This window comes from Plecotus auritus (genome assembly GCF_963455305.1).
Source record: "Plecotus auritus genome assembly, chromosome: 6".
Lineage (NCBI taxonomy): Eukaryota > Metazoa > Chordata > Mammalia > Chiroptera > Vespertilionidae > Plecotus > Plecotus auritus.
Genome location: NC_137773.1, coordinates 142,373,494 through 142,387,070, shown reverse-complemented (window position 1 = coordinate 142,387,070; position 13,577 = coordinate 142,373,494). Strand labels below are relative to the sequence as shown.

The following is a 13,577-nucleotide window of genomic DNA, read 5'->3' as shown; positions in this document are numbered from 1 at the left end:
ATTTGCATGTTTCTCTTTTATTAGGATAAAGGCTCAGAAAACTTTGTTTAGTCACTTTTCCAGTAAGGAATGTTACATTTGCAAGTGTAAACTAGGCAAAAATATAATTTACTAATTCACATATTTGAAAAGTCCTGGTTTTTAGTTCAACTGATTTTAGGAGTACAAAGAACTTGGTTGCTCTTCATCTCTGTTTTGGCTTCATTCCCAAGTAGAACTTCTCCTGAGGACCCCAGTCTTACATCCTCCTAGGTTCATGTCGAGTATGAAAAGAATACATACCTTCTTTAAAAAACTTGTCAAAAGTCAGGCATAGATACAAACTGAGATTGGTGCCCATTCCTAACTCAATCTCCATGATCAGAATCACATGCCCATTCTTGAAACCAGGATGAAGTGGGCTCTGTCCAAAGCACAGGCTTGAGTTCTGAGGAGAATATGGCTCCCCAGAGGAAAATCTGGACACTGGTACAAAAAGAGAAAAAATGGCCCTTACTGGTATATATAGCTCAGTTGGTTGGAGCTCTGTCCCTTACACCAAAAGGGTTCGATTCCAGTCAAGAAACATACACCTAGGTTGTGGGTTCAATCCCTGGTTGGAGTACATAGGGGAGGCAACTAATAGATGTTTCTCTCACGTCAATATCTTTCTCTCTCTCTCTCTTCCCTTCTCTCTAAAAATATCACTGAACATGTCCTCCAGTGAGGATTTAAAAAAAGGGGGAATAGACTTTGGGGGTGGGGGAGAGCAGGCAAAACAACAAAAGTCCACCACAATCATATAACTAATTAGAGCCATATTTGGGACCAGAATTTGCACTGTGACTTTCAATTCAGTGTTCTTTCTCTTATACTATGCCATCATACTATATTATTCTTCCTTGAGGAAGAAATTATAAAAAAAGATCTCAATCAGCTCAAAACCTTGTATTATCTGAAGTTTAAAATATTTTTCTTTATCTCCTAAAAGCTATATTCATGAAAAGACAGCTTCACAAGACTTTGCAGGAAATAATTCTGTTCCATATGGAGAGTTTCAGCAATACTTTCAAGATGATCTTGGTCTTATAATCTGCTTCCCATCTATACCTGGCAGGACCAGCCATATATAATAGAGAGTAACCTATAAGGTTAAATACTAGGGGAATCAAAGGTTCCTAACATAGACCTCGATTCTACTTCCCTTTTTATCCTTTTTAAAAATATTTTTATTGATTTCAGAGAGGAAGGGATAGGGAGAGAGAGACAGAAACATCAATGCTAAGAGAACCATTGATTGCTGCCTCCTGCATGTCCCACACTGGGGGATCAAGCTCGCAACCTGGGCATGTGGCCTGCTCGGGAATTGAACCATGACCTCCTGGCTCATAGGTCGATGCTCAACCACTGAGCCATGCCAGCAGGGCACTACCCTACTTCTTGTTATTATATGTTTTAAAGTCTACCACTAATCAATTTAATAAATTTTTTTAAAAGTCTACCACCAAATTAAATTGAATTTGGAAGGCCTATCAGACTATGAATTTTCCTAAAGAAATACAAATATCCTAGGTTTAAAAAAACACACAAACACACACACACTTTTAACTTAACCAACATTTAATGAATGTGAAGCAAATAAACTAAGCATTTTGGATATAAGAATTAGGAAGAAAAACCCTTCCTTTTGAGGAGTTTGCAATTTGGAGGCAGACGTGTAACATGGTCATAACATATGTGAAAGACAAATCTCTTATGTGATTTGGAATAGAGCACAGCAATCACTTCAAAAGAGAATTAAGAGTCACAGACAACAACGCCTAGAGAAAGTGTAGAGCACACCAAAAGGGATAATGATGTCACTAAGAAGGAAGACAAGAAGAAACCAAAGATGAACTTTCCCTTCCAAAGGTTGGCCTTGGAATCTGGAAATTGGGGAAGAGGGAGGAGAGGAAAACAAACTCAACTAACAATTAATTATCTGATATTATGAATAAGGTTTACTAGGAGGCAATATGGAAGATACAAAAATGAACAAGATAATATCTTCATCCTCAAGAAGCTTGCAATATACCTGGCAAATAAGAAACAGGCAGAAATCACATATAAACTGCTATGGAGTTTCAGATGAGATAGAGAGATAAAGAGGAAGAGACAGAGAGAATATTAATTAAAGAGGAATTTAGAAAAGTTTCATGAAGAAGGTATAAATACGTAGGGAGTGAGGAACAGGAAAAGATGTTGGGGGAGACAGATGCTGAAAGTCAATCCCAGAAGAAAGGTCGTATGAGACTTTCTGGCCCTCTTTTAACTAATCCACCTTTCACATCTTTAACCATTCTAGTAGGGATGGACCACCACAATTCAGTGCCCTGTCATTTTGGGGGTCACAAAATAAATTCTCAGACAATTAACAGAAGAAATTAAGCAGCTAAAAACAGAATGATAGAATATTCTTAAAACATAGGCTTTCTATTTTATCTTTCTGAGCTGTATTTTTCTGACCTGTAAAATATGGACAAATAATATCTACCTACATAAAGTTTCTGGGAGTTAAAGTAAAATAACATATTAAAGTGCTTAGGACAGCCCACCGGTGTGGCTCAGTGGGTGAGCATCAACCTATGAACCAGGAGGTCAAGGCTCGATTCCCAGTCAGGGCACATGCTTGAGTTGCAGGCTCGATCCCCTAGTGTAAGATGTGCAAGAGGCAGCCGATCAATGATTCTCTCTCATCATTAATATTTCTATCTCTCTCTCCCTCTACCTTCCTCTCTGAAATCAATTATATATACATACACACACATACACACACACACACACACACATACATATATACACTAGAGGCCCGGTGCACAAAATTCGTGCATGGGTAGGGTCCCTAAGCCTGGCCGGAAATCAGGGCCGATCTGTGGGGCAACCGGCGGGATGATCGGGGGCCCCCGCTGGCATCTGGCTTGGCTGGCCCGGGGTCTGCAGGCTTGGGGCAGCTCCTGCGTTAAGCATCTGCCCCCTAGTGGTCAGTGCACATCATAGCAACCAGTTGTTCCGCCAGTTGTTCTGCCGTTCAGTCTATTTGCATATTAGGCTTTTATTATATAGGAGGATTTTAAAAAATAATAATAAAGTGCTTAAGACATATCCGACCTTTTAGTAAATATTAATTTTTCTTCCCTTCTGTATTAGTTTCTTAAGACTGCCATAACAAATTACCACAATGTAGTGGCTTAAAACTTGTAAATTTTATTATCTCACAGTTTGGGAGACTAGAAGTCTGAAATCAAGGTGTTGGTAGGGCTATGTTCCCTCGAAGGCAGTAGTGGACCATAGTTCCTTGCTTCTTCCAGCTTCTAGTGGCTATCAGCAATCCTTGCTGTTCTTAGCTTCAGCTACACAGCAAGCGTGTCAAACTCGCAGCCCTCAGGCCACATGTGGCCCACAACAAATATTTTTGCAGCCCAGCCAATATAATGGTATGTAAGATTTTAATAAAAATTTCATAACTTAATTTTTACAATATCCTGTTATACATATTTATTAATAACGAACTACAACATTCGCTAATGACTGATTATTATAATCATGTTGCATTCATTTCCCTTACACGCCTTACATGCAGGCACACCATTTCTCTCCAATCTTACTAGCAACAAATATTTTAGCAGCCGACTGCCACGTCATTAGTCTTGTACTGACTTGTTTGGTGTGCGCAACAGGAAATATTTCACTTTCGGAGAACAAGAAAAATAGATTTGCGTTATACTTATTAATTTGTGCAGTTATTCAGTGTCTGGTAAGTTAATGTTCAAGAAAAAATATTAATTTTTATTAAAATGTTCTATTATTTTATGTTAACAATTACTCATTTATTTCAGTCCTTTGTATTCAGCATGTCTCTACCAAAATAAACCTATGTTTCTATGATAATTGAAGCTTTTGTTTTCTTGCAGCCCATATAAACTTAAACCTTATTTGGCCCGTATTAGCCTTTGAGTTTGACATGCTTGCTACACAGCTCCCATCTCTGCCTCCATCTTCTCATAGCTTTGTCCTCTCTGTTTCTCTATCTATGTCCTCTCTTCTTCTTATAAGGGCACTAGTCACTGGATTTAGAGTCCACCCTAAATATAGGATGACTTCACCCCAAGATCCTTAACTAACTACATCTACAAAGACCCTATTTCCAAAAAAGGTCACATTCTGAGTGCTAGGTGGACATGAATTTTGGAGGGGAAGACTATTCAACCTTCTTTCTTCACATACAGTTGAGTCTGAAACATTCACATCTTTTATAACTGTCTAGTTCATAGGAAAACATTGCCTTTTCATTGCACTCCCAGAATATTTCCATGGTATTAAATAACAATATCTAAAATTCCCTTAAGCAAAACTGGGATTTTTGAGGCAAGTTGGCATTCTCAACATACCCAAAAACTTGGGCACCAGTTCTGACTCTACCAGTGAGCAACTGTGAGACTTTGGGCAAATTATATCAGCTCTTTAAGGTTCCATTTCTTCATCTTTCAATGGGAATATCACAAAATTGGGGGAAGAATTAAGTAAGATAATAAACATGAAAGCATTTTTTGAACTCTAAAATAAAATACAAATGCTAGGTATTATTTACAAAACTTCCAATAATTAATTATTTAACAAAATGTACTGATATATTCCAAGTGCCATTTTAAATACCATGGGGATATAAGAGAAAAAAAATATGGTCTATAACTTCAAAGGGCTCACAGTCCAACACTAATATACAAATAAAGATTATAAAACGATTTACCACTAAATTATTTGGAAATTACTATGTATATTTGGAAGAACAGAGAAGTCAGTGATCAATGCTAGTTTAAAAGAGGAAGAAATTGAGCTAAGTCTTATAAGACAGGTAGGTTTTAGCTAGGGAAGAAAGGAATGAATGGTGGGAAGGAAGATAAAACATTAAGGCCAGATATAACGAATTTCAAAGCTAGACAGTACACCTAGAGTTGATGCAGAGCATCAGCTACTGGAGGTACCTGAATGGAGATTGCCATGATGAAAGCAGGGTTTTAGAGGGAAAAATTCTGGCAGCACTTATAGTCTAAATTGGCAGAAGAGAGACTAAAGGCAAGGACACACTAACTAAAAGCCTGTGGCCCTAATCCAGAGCGTGTTCTTCTTCACTGGTTGCTAAAATCGTGACTGGCAGCAAGATATGTAATTTCTGGGAAACCATTTACTTTTTTTTTTCTTTTTTTAACATATTTTTTATTAATTTCAGAGAGGAAGGGAGAGGGAGACAGAAACATCAATGCATGCCGCCACTGGAGATCGAGCCCACAACCGGGGCATGTGCTCTGACCGGGAATCAAACTGTGACCTCGTGGTTCATAGGTCAACACTCAACCACTGAGCCACACAAGCCAGGCAGCACTTAATACTTAGGCAATAATTATGAGTCTTTTCCAGGGTTTTTTCCTGTGTTAACCTCACTAAACCAATCACTGGACTGTATAGGAGCTTCTACTTCACATTTCTCATCATCTCAGGGCAGAAAAAAAGTATAGAGGACACACAGGCAATCAAATCCAATGTAAAATCCTCAACATGGGTTGGGAGAGTCATCCACTGAAGTCACTTCTGCTTAAACACTTCAGCCTAAGAAATGCACATTTCATCAAAGCTACTGACCCTGGAAACAACCGAAGTCAAATACATCAGCTCTTTGCAGAACACTTGGTTGGCCAGAGTCCTGGGAAGCTCTTCATATGGGATAGTTAGAATTTGCTATTGCTAGAGTTGAAGGAAGAATAACATGATCCTGCAGCTTTTGACAGAGATGTATGTCATACCCAATAGTGTCTGGCTACAGGGAGGCAGATCTGAGTCAGTCTGTCAGGCAATGAAATCCTCACTCCATCTGCTCTGAGGGAGTTGTCTGCCAAGTTTGATGCCTGGACACATGAGCTTCCACTCCCACACCCACCACTTTCTCCTCTGAGAAGCAGAAACAAAATCTGTTTCTAAGCTTCATCTTTTTTCCTCTTCCCAAAACCTATCTCTAAGAAACTACCTGTCAATTATAGGTCATAGAACAGAATAGAGAAGCACATATTCCCTCTAATAACTCCAAATGGGCATGATAACTATAACACAACATACATTAAGCAAAGGCTGCCTGACTTTTCCATTGTTATCACATTAGTTTGATTCCCTTTCTTTATTCCTACATCTTTCTTTTATTTCCTCCTTTTTTGAATGAAATATTGACTATATTAAAAATGTGATGTATACAGAGGTTATAAAGCTTCATGATAAAAAAAGAACACTCATGTACCTATCGCTCACTTTAAGAAATAGAGCTTACATTGGTAAGAATTTGCCATTAAAACTACACCCTCCTGCCTCACCTTGGCTTCCATCAAAAGTAGCCATGGACCACAAAATGTCAATGATGGAACGCATCTACAACAGTGATCCTATAAGATTACAATAGAGCTGATAAATGCCTGTCACCTAGTAGCTGTCATAACATCGTAGTGCTATGCATTACTCACATGTTTATGATGATGCTGGAATAAACAAACCTACTTCACTGCCAGTTGTATAAAAGTATAGCACCTACAATTATGTACAGTCTATAATTCTTGATAATGATAATAAACGACTATGGTACTGGCTTGTGTATTCACCATACTTTTTATCATTACTTTAGAGTGTACTCTGTACTCTTTCTACTTATAAAAAAAGGTTTGCTGGAAAAAATAGTATACTGTGTTATGCCCCGGCAGCCTCATACATCTCGTGTTTACCATTCCTCGTAATTGCATCATTTTCTTTTGTGCTTAATTTAATTTCATGTTGTTTGGTACAGTAACATGCTATACTATATAGCCTAAGTGTGTAGTAGCCTATACCATCTAGGTTTATGTAAGTATACTCTATGATGTTCACATAACAACATAATTGCTTAACAATGCATCTCTCAGAATGTAACCCTGCTTTTAAGTGATGCTTTTAAGCAATCACTCTGCAGAATTTTGTTACCATTCTTCTCTCCTATTTGCAGAACTAGATTAATTTGCTAATCCAAAGACCTCCTACCTCCTACTTTTCCACTCCAAAGTCTACTTTTGCTGTCTTTTCTGTCTGCAACTACACACTTGCCAGTCCTTCTCTCATCAAATTCCAATCATCTTTAGGAAACTGAATTCCTAAGAAATCATTTTATTGTCATTATCAAAGAATTGTGTACTATACGTGTCAATATGTGCTATGCTTTTATATGACCTGCCTCTTCATTTTCTCATCTGCAATATAGGGCCATCACTACTTAGTATATAGAAGATTAAGTGACCTTCAACTAGCACAAAGGTAGAAGTTTAAGTAAGATAATGTGAGTAAAGGCCTTTAGCATGGTGGTTACACAGAGCACTAGGTGAAATAATGAGACACCTTCCAATTCTCTCTGCATAATGTCAGAAGATCTACCAAAAACATTTTGCAAAAAGCCCCAGCTATAAATCAAACGCTATCAAACCAAATCTAACAATATATAAAAAGTATTACTAGTATACAGTATATCATGAATGAGATTTATCCAAGGACTAGAAAGTTGATTCAACATATGAAAATCAGTCAATGTAATATACCATATTAATGGAATAAAGGACAAAAACCACATGGTCATCTCAATAGACACAGAAAAAACATTTGACAAAATCCAACACCCTTTCATCATAAGAACACTCAGTAACCTAGAAATCAAAGGGAACTTCCTCAACCTGGTAAAGGGCATCCTATCTAATAAAAAAGAAACATGCAAATTGACTGTACCTCCACTACACCCTCCAGCCACGCCCACCAGCCAATCAAGAGCAAGTATGCAAATTAACCCAACCAAGACAGTGGCGGCCACAGAGCTTGAGCAAGCAGGAGACTTGGGTTGCCCCCGGCGATGGAGGAAGCCAACCTTCCCGCCCTCCCTGGCCTGCCCTGACCTCTGCTCAAGGCTACAAAGTTTCAATTATAGAAGATAAATAAATCCCAGATACCTGCTTCCAGCCTATGCTTGGGTCACTGGGGGACGTGGCCAGCCTGCAAACCACCACAGGCCCCTCACCCAGGCCACCCGATGCCCCAAGGGAACCCCCACCCTGATCCAGGATACCCTTCAGGGCAAACCAGCCGGCCCCCACCCATGCACCAGGCCTCTATCCTATCTAAGAAAAGAGTAATATGCAAATTGACCATCACTCCAAAACACAAGATGGCTGCCACAAGATGGCCAGCAGGGGAGGGCAGTTCAGAGGGACCAGGCTTGCAAGGTAGGGCAGTTGTAGGTGATCAGGCCAGCAGGGGAGGGCAGTTGGGAGGGACCAGGCCTACAAGAAAGGGCAGTTGGGGGCAATCAAGCCTGCAGGTAAGGGCAGTTGGGGGGGACCCAGGCCTGCAGGGGAGAGCAGTTAGGGGTGACTAGGCCTGTAGGGGAGGGCAGTTGGGGGGGGACCAGGCCTGCAGGGGAGGGCAGTTTGGGGGGACCCAGGCCTGCAGGGGATGGCAGATGGGGGGACGGACCAGACAAGCAGGGGAGAGCAGTTAGGGGCAATGAGGCTGGCAGGGGAGGGCAGTTGGGGGTGACCAGGCCAGCAGGGGAGGGCAGTTAAAGGCAATCAGGCTGGCAGGGGAGTGGTTAGGGTGTGATCAGGCTGGCAGGCAGAAGCAGTTAGGGGCAATCAGGAAGGCAGGCAGGCGAGCAGTTGGGAGCCAGCAGTCCTGGATTGTGAGAGGGATGTCCGACTGCCCGTTTAGGCCCAATCTCGGTAGGGGTCCCAGATTGGAGAGGGTGCAGGCTGGGCTGAGGGACACATACCCCCCATGCACGAATTTTGTGCACCGGGCCTCTAGTATATAAATAAAGCCATAGTTAACTCTACACTAATAGTGGAAGACTGAAACCTTTCCCCAAAGATCAGGAATGAGACAAAGATGTCTGCTCTCTTCACTTTTACTTAACACTGTACTAGAGTTTCTAGCCAGGGCAATAAGGCAAGAAAAAGAAATAAAAGGTATCCAGATTGGAAAGTAAGAACTTAAGCTATCTCTATTTAGAAATGACACAATCTTATATATAAAAAATTCTAAGGAACAGAAAATAATTACTAGAGCTAATCAATGAACTCAGTAACGTTGCAGGATACACAACCAATATACAAAAATCTGTTTATATATCCATAAATGGATCATTTAAAAATTAAGAAGACAATTTCAGACTTGGCCAGTGTGGCTCAGTTGGTTGGGCATCATCCTGTGCACCAAAAAGTTGCTGATTCGATTCGATGTGGGTCACGGGCTCAATAGCAGATAGGGGGCATGCAGGAGGCAACCGATCAATGTTGTGCTCTCACTTCAATGTTTCTCTCTCTTTCTCCCTCTCCCCTCCTCTCTCTCTAAAAATCAATAAAAATATTTTTAAAAGAACACAATTTCATTTATAATAACATCAAAAAGAATAAAATTATTGGAAATAAATGTTTAAAAGAAAGTATAAGACTTGTACAAGGAAAACTACAAAACACTGAAAGAAATTAAATATCAAAACAAATGGAACAACAACTGAATTCATGGACTGGAAGACTTCATAGATGCCAATAATCTTCAAATTAATCTATAGATTCAATGAAATCCCTATAAAAATTCTAGTTGTCACTTTTTGCAGAAACTGACAAATGGATCCTAAAATCCATATGGAAATTCAAAGGACCAAGAACAACTAAAAAACTCAGAAAAGAACAAAGCTGAAGGACTCAACTTTCCAATTTCAAAACTTATTACAAAGTCACAGTAATGAAGACAGTCTGGTACTTACTGGTATAAAGATAGACAATGAATCATTGGAATTCAATGAATCAATGGAGTAAAACTGGGAATCCAAAAAAGAACCCATAATTTCAACAAGGATGTCAAGACAGTACAATGGGAAATGGTGCTGGGAAGAATCAATATCCACAAGTTTAAGAATGAAGTTGTACTCCTACCTTATACAATATGTAAAAATTAATGCAAAATGGATCAAAGACCTAAATGTAAGAAATAAAACTATAAAACTCTTAGAAGAAAATATAGATATAAATCTTTGTGACCTTGAAATAGTCAATGATTTCCTAAATATACACCAAAAGCACATGCAATAAAAGAAAAATAGATAAACTGGACTTCATCAAAATTAAAAACTTTTGGGAGAAACCAAGATGGCGGCATAAGTAAACACCTGAACTTGCTGCCGCGCACAACCACTTCAAAACTACAACTAAAAGACAAAACAGACATCATCCAGAATCACAGAAAGGCAGGCTAAGTGGAAATTCTACAACTAGAAGGGAAGAGAAAAGCACATTGAGACTCAGAGGAGCTGCAAAAGTAAAGTCCAGAGGTACGGACACGTGCACGGAGAGGACTGGCAACTGAGTACACGGCTGGACGGCTGGCTTTTTCAATCCGCAGGGAGACACAAGCTGCCAACTACTCTGAACTCCAGTTCCGGGCAAGACTCTGGGGACCCAGACTCATACAGGGAGAAACTGGACTGTCTGGCAGAGGGTGGAACTCGAGGGCGGCTTTCTCTCAGAGGTGCTTGCAGTGATTACCAAGGGACACTGAGACCCAGGGGCCTCTTAGGGCAGGGCTGACGGGAAGGCATTGCTGTTTGCTCTGCCCTGAGACTCCACCCCATCCAAGCTGTGCGCAGAGGCTTTTGCATATTAATAGCCTGGTCCTTTGAAATCTCAACTTACCTAACAAACTGCAGCTGAGTCAGAAAGACCCAGAACATCCAAAAGAAGGCCCAAGACCCCAAAGCAGCTTGCATTGCTTCACAGCTGGGCCTCATCTGGGCACCTCCAAAACCCAAACAAAGAAGAGGAATCTGCAGATCTCCCCGTAGCTCCTGCTAGGTGGCCTCAAGCAGAGGCTAAATTAGCACCTCCTTGGAGATCCAAGAGCCAGTGTACCCAGGGGTCAGAGTAGGACCATCCAGATTACAACTCCTCAGATCCATAAGGGACACACTCAGGGGGCAGACTTAGTGAGCACCAAAGCCCCATTGAAGCAAGACTTGCCCCATAAGGGTGTCTCCAGCACAGAGGTTCTCCCAGCGTAGACACAGCTGAGCCTCACAACCAATTGGCCTGGAGGTCAATTCCTCCCAGTGATACCAACAACAATCAAGGCTTAACTACAACAAGACTGTGCACACAGCCCACAAAGGGGTGCACCAAGAGTGTCCACCTCAGGTAACTGGGGAGGCTGAGCCACTGGGCCCTATAGGACACCTAGCACACAAAGCCACTCTATCAACTCAGGGAAGCAGCCAAAATGCGGAGACAAAGAAATAGGTCACAAATGAAAGAAATGGAGGAAAGCAAACTACTGGAGATAGAGTTCAAAACACGGTTATAAGATTTTTCAAGAATTTCCTACAAAAGGCCGATAAATTTAGTGAGACCCTTGAGGATATGAAAAAGGACCAACTAGAAATTAAGCATACTCTGACTGAAATAAAAAATATTATACAGAGATCCAACAGCAGACTAGAGGATCACAAGAATCAAGTCAAAGATTTGAAATACAAAGAAGCAAAAAACACCCAACCAGAAAAGCAAAAAGCAAAAAGAATCCATAAATATGAAGATAGTGTAAGGAGCCTCTGGGACAACTTCAAGCATACCAACATCAGAATTATGGGGTGCCAGAAGGAGAGAGAGAGCAAGATATTGAAAACCTATTTGAAGAAATAATGACCGAAAACTTCCCCCACCTGGTGAAAGAAATAGACTTACAAGTCCAGGAAGCCCACAGAACCCCAAACAAAAGGAATCCAAAGAGGACCACACCAAGACACATCATAATTAAAATGCCAAGAGCAAAAGACAAAGAGAGAATCTTAAAAGCAGCAAGAGAAAAACAGTTAGTTACCTACAAGGGAGCACCCATACGACTGTCAGCTGATTTCTCAACAGAAACTATGCAGGCCAGACGGGAGTGGCAAGAAATATTCAAAGTGATGAATAGCAAGAACCTACAACCAAGATTACTCTACCCAGCAAAGCTATCATTCAGAATTGAAGGTTAAATAAAGAGCTTCACAGATAAGAAAAAGCTAAAGGAGCTCATCACCACCAAATCAGTATTATATGAAATGCTGAAAGGTATTCTGTAAGAAGAGGAAGAAGAAGAAAAGGTAAAGATAAAAATTATGAACAACAAATACATTATCTATCAACAAGTGAATCTAAAAATCAAGTGAATAAAAAATCTGATGAACAGAATAAACTGGTGAATATAATAGAATCAGGGGCATAGAAAGGGAGTGGACAATCCTCGAGGGGAAAAGGGTGTGGGGGTGCGGGAAGAGAGTGGACAAAAATCATACACCTATGGATGAGGACAGTGGGGGTGGGGTAAGGGCATGGGGTGCGGTGGGGTGGGAACCGGGTGGAGGGGAGCTATGGGGGGAAAAAAGAGGAACAACTGTAATAATCTGAACAATAAAGATTTTTTAAAAGTTTAAAACTTTTGTATTTTAACAACCAACCCAGGGTCATCCATCTGAAATTGTAATTGGCTCACTATTAATCTCAGGACAAACATAGAGATCACAACTTAAGTATAAATCCCCTTTCCTAAGATCGCTACAAAGATGTTTGATACAAAGGCTTGGGCTGAGTATGTTGTGGAATGGGCAAGAGAGGACCCATATGACTTACTTACAACAATTATTTTGGCCTCTTATTCCACTGTTTCTAGCAAGTGCTGTACTGTCCTGGAAATTAGCCAACATAATTGAGGCCAAAGAAAAGGAGCAAAAGAAGAAACAAAAACATCAATAAAATATTGCAAAAGCTAAACGACTGAAAAAGGATTGAAGGATGAACAGGTTCTGCAACCAGAGGAAAATCATTTGGAAAACTATGCAACTTTAGAAGAACCCTCAAAGGTTTCTTTTCTGAATTTATGACTTTGTAAGTGAATCTGAGCATATGGAAAAATCATTTTAGTTCTGACCTTTATTATAGCAACTTCTAGGTTTCAGTATAGAAGTCTGTTGACAGTTATTATAAACTAAGGGCCCAGTGAACAAATTCATGCACCTTGATAGGAACTGTGGGCTGCGAGGCTGTGGTGGGCACAAGGGCAGGTCTGGGCCCATCCTCCACGACCCGCCCAGCCTCTCCCACCACACCTCTCCCTGCCTCCCCTGTCTGCCAGCAGCCCCACTCATGCCCATGCGGCTCCCACACGCTGATGCTCCCACACACTGACGGGACCCCCTCTCACCCGCTGATGGTGCAGTGATTGGGGCCGGCGCCAGCAGCAGGTGCGAGCAGCAGCTGCTGCCCCAATCACCCCTCAGGAGCAGGGGGAGGTGGAGAAGGCCTCAGGGTAGATCAGGGCTGGCAGCCACTGCTTGCACCCACTGAAGGCGCCAAGCGATCGGGACTGGTGCCGGGCACTGGCAGCAGCTGCGAGCAGTGGCTCCGGCGCCAGCTGTGGGTGCAAGAGGAGCCATCATCGGCAGTGGATGCGAGAGGCGGCTGCCGGCCCAGATCACCCCT

At 41.2% G+C, this 13,577-nt stretch overlaps 1 protein-coding gene and 1 pseudogene across 5 annotated transcripts in view; one reads left to right on the top strand and one right to left on the bottom strand.

Moving 5' to 3' along the window:
* SYN2 (synapsin II) overlaps positions 1 to 13,577 on the bottom strand; it is a 180,255-nt gene that overhangs the window by 134,786 nt on the left and 31,892 nt on the right. The gene's annotated exons all lie outside the window — the stretch shown is intronic.
* Positions 12,662 to 12,887, top strand: LOC308251118 (small integral membrane protein 15-like; annotated as a pseudogene). Its single transcript has one exon. The product of its transcript is annotated as a small integral membrane protein 15-like (transcript).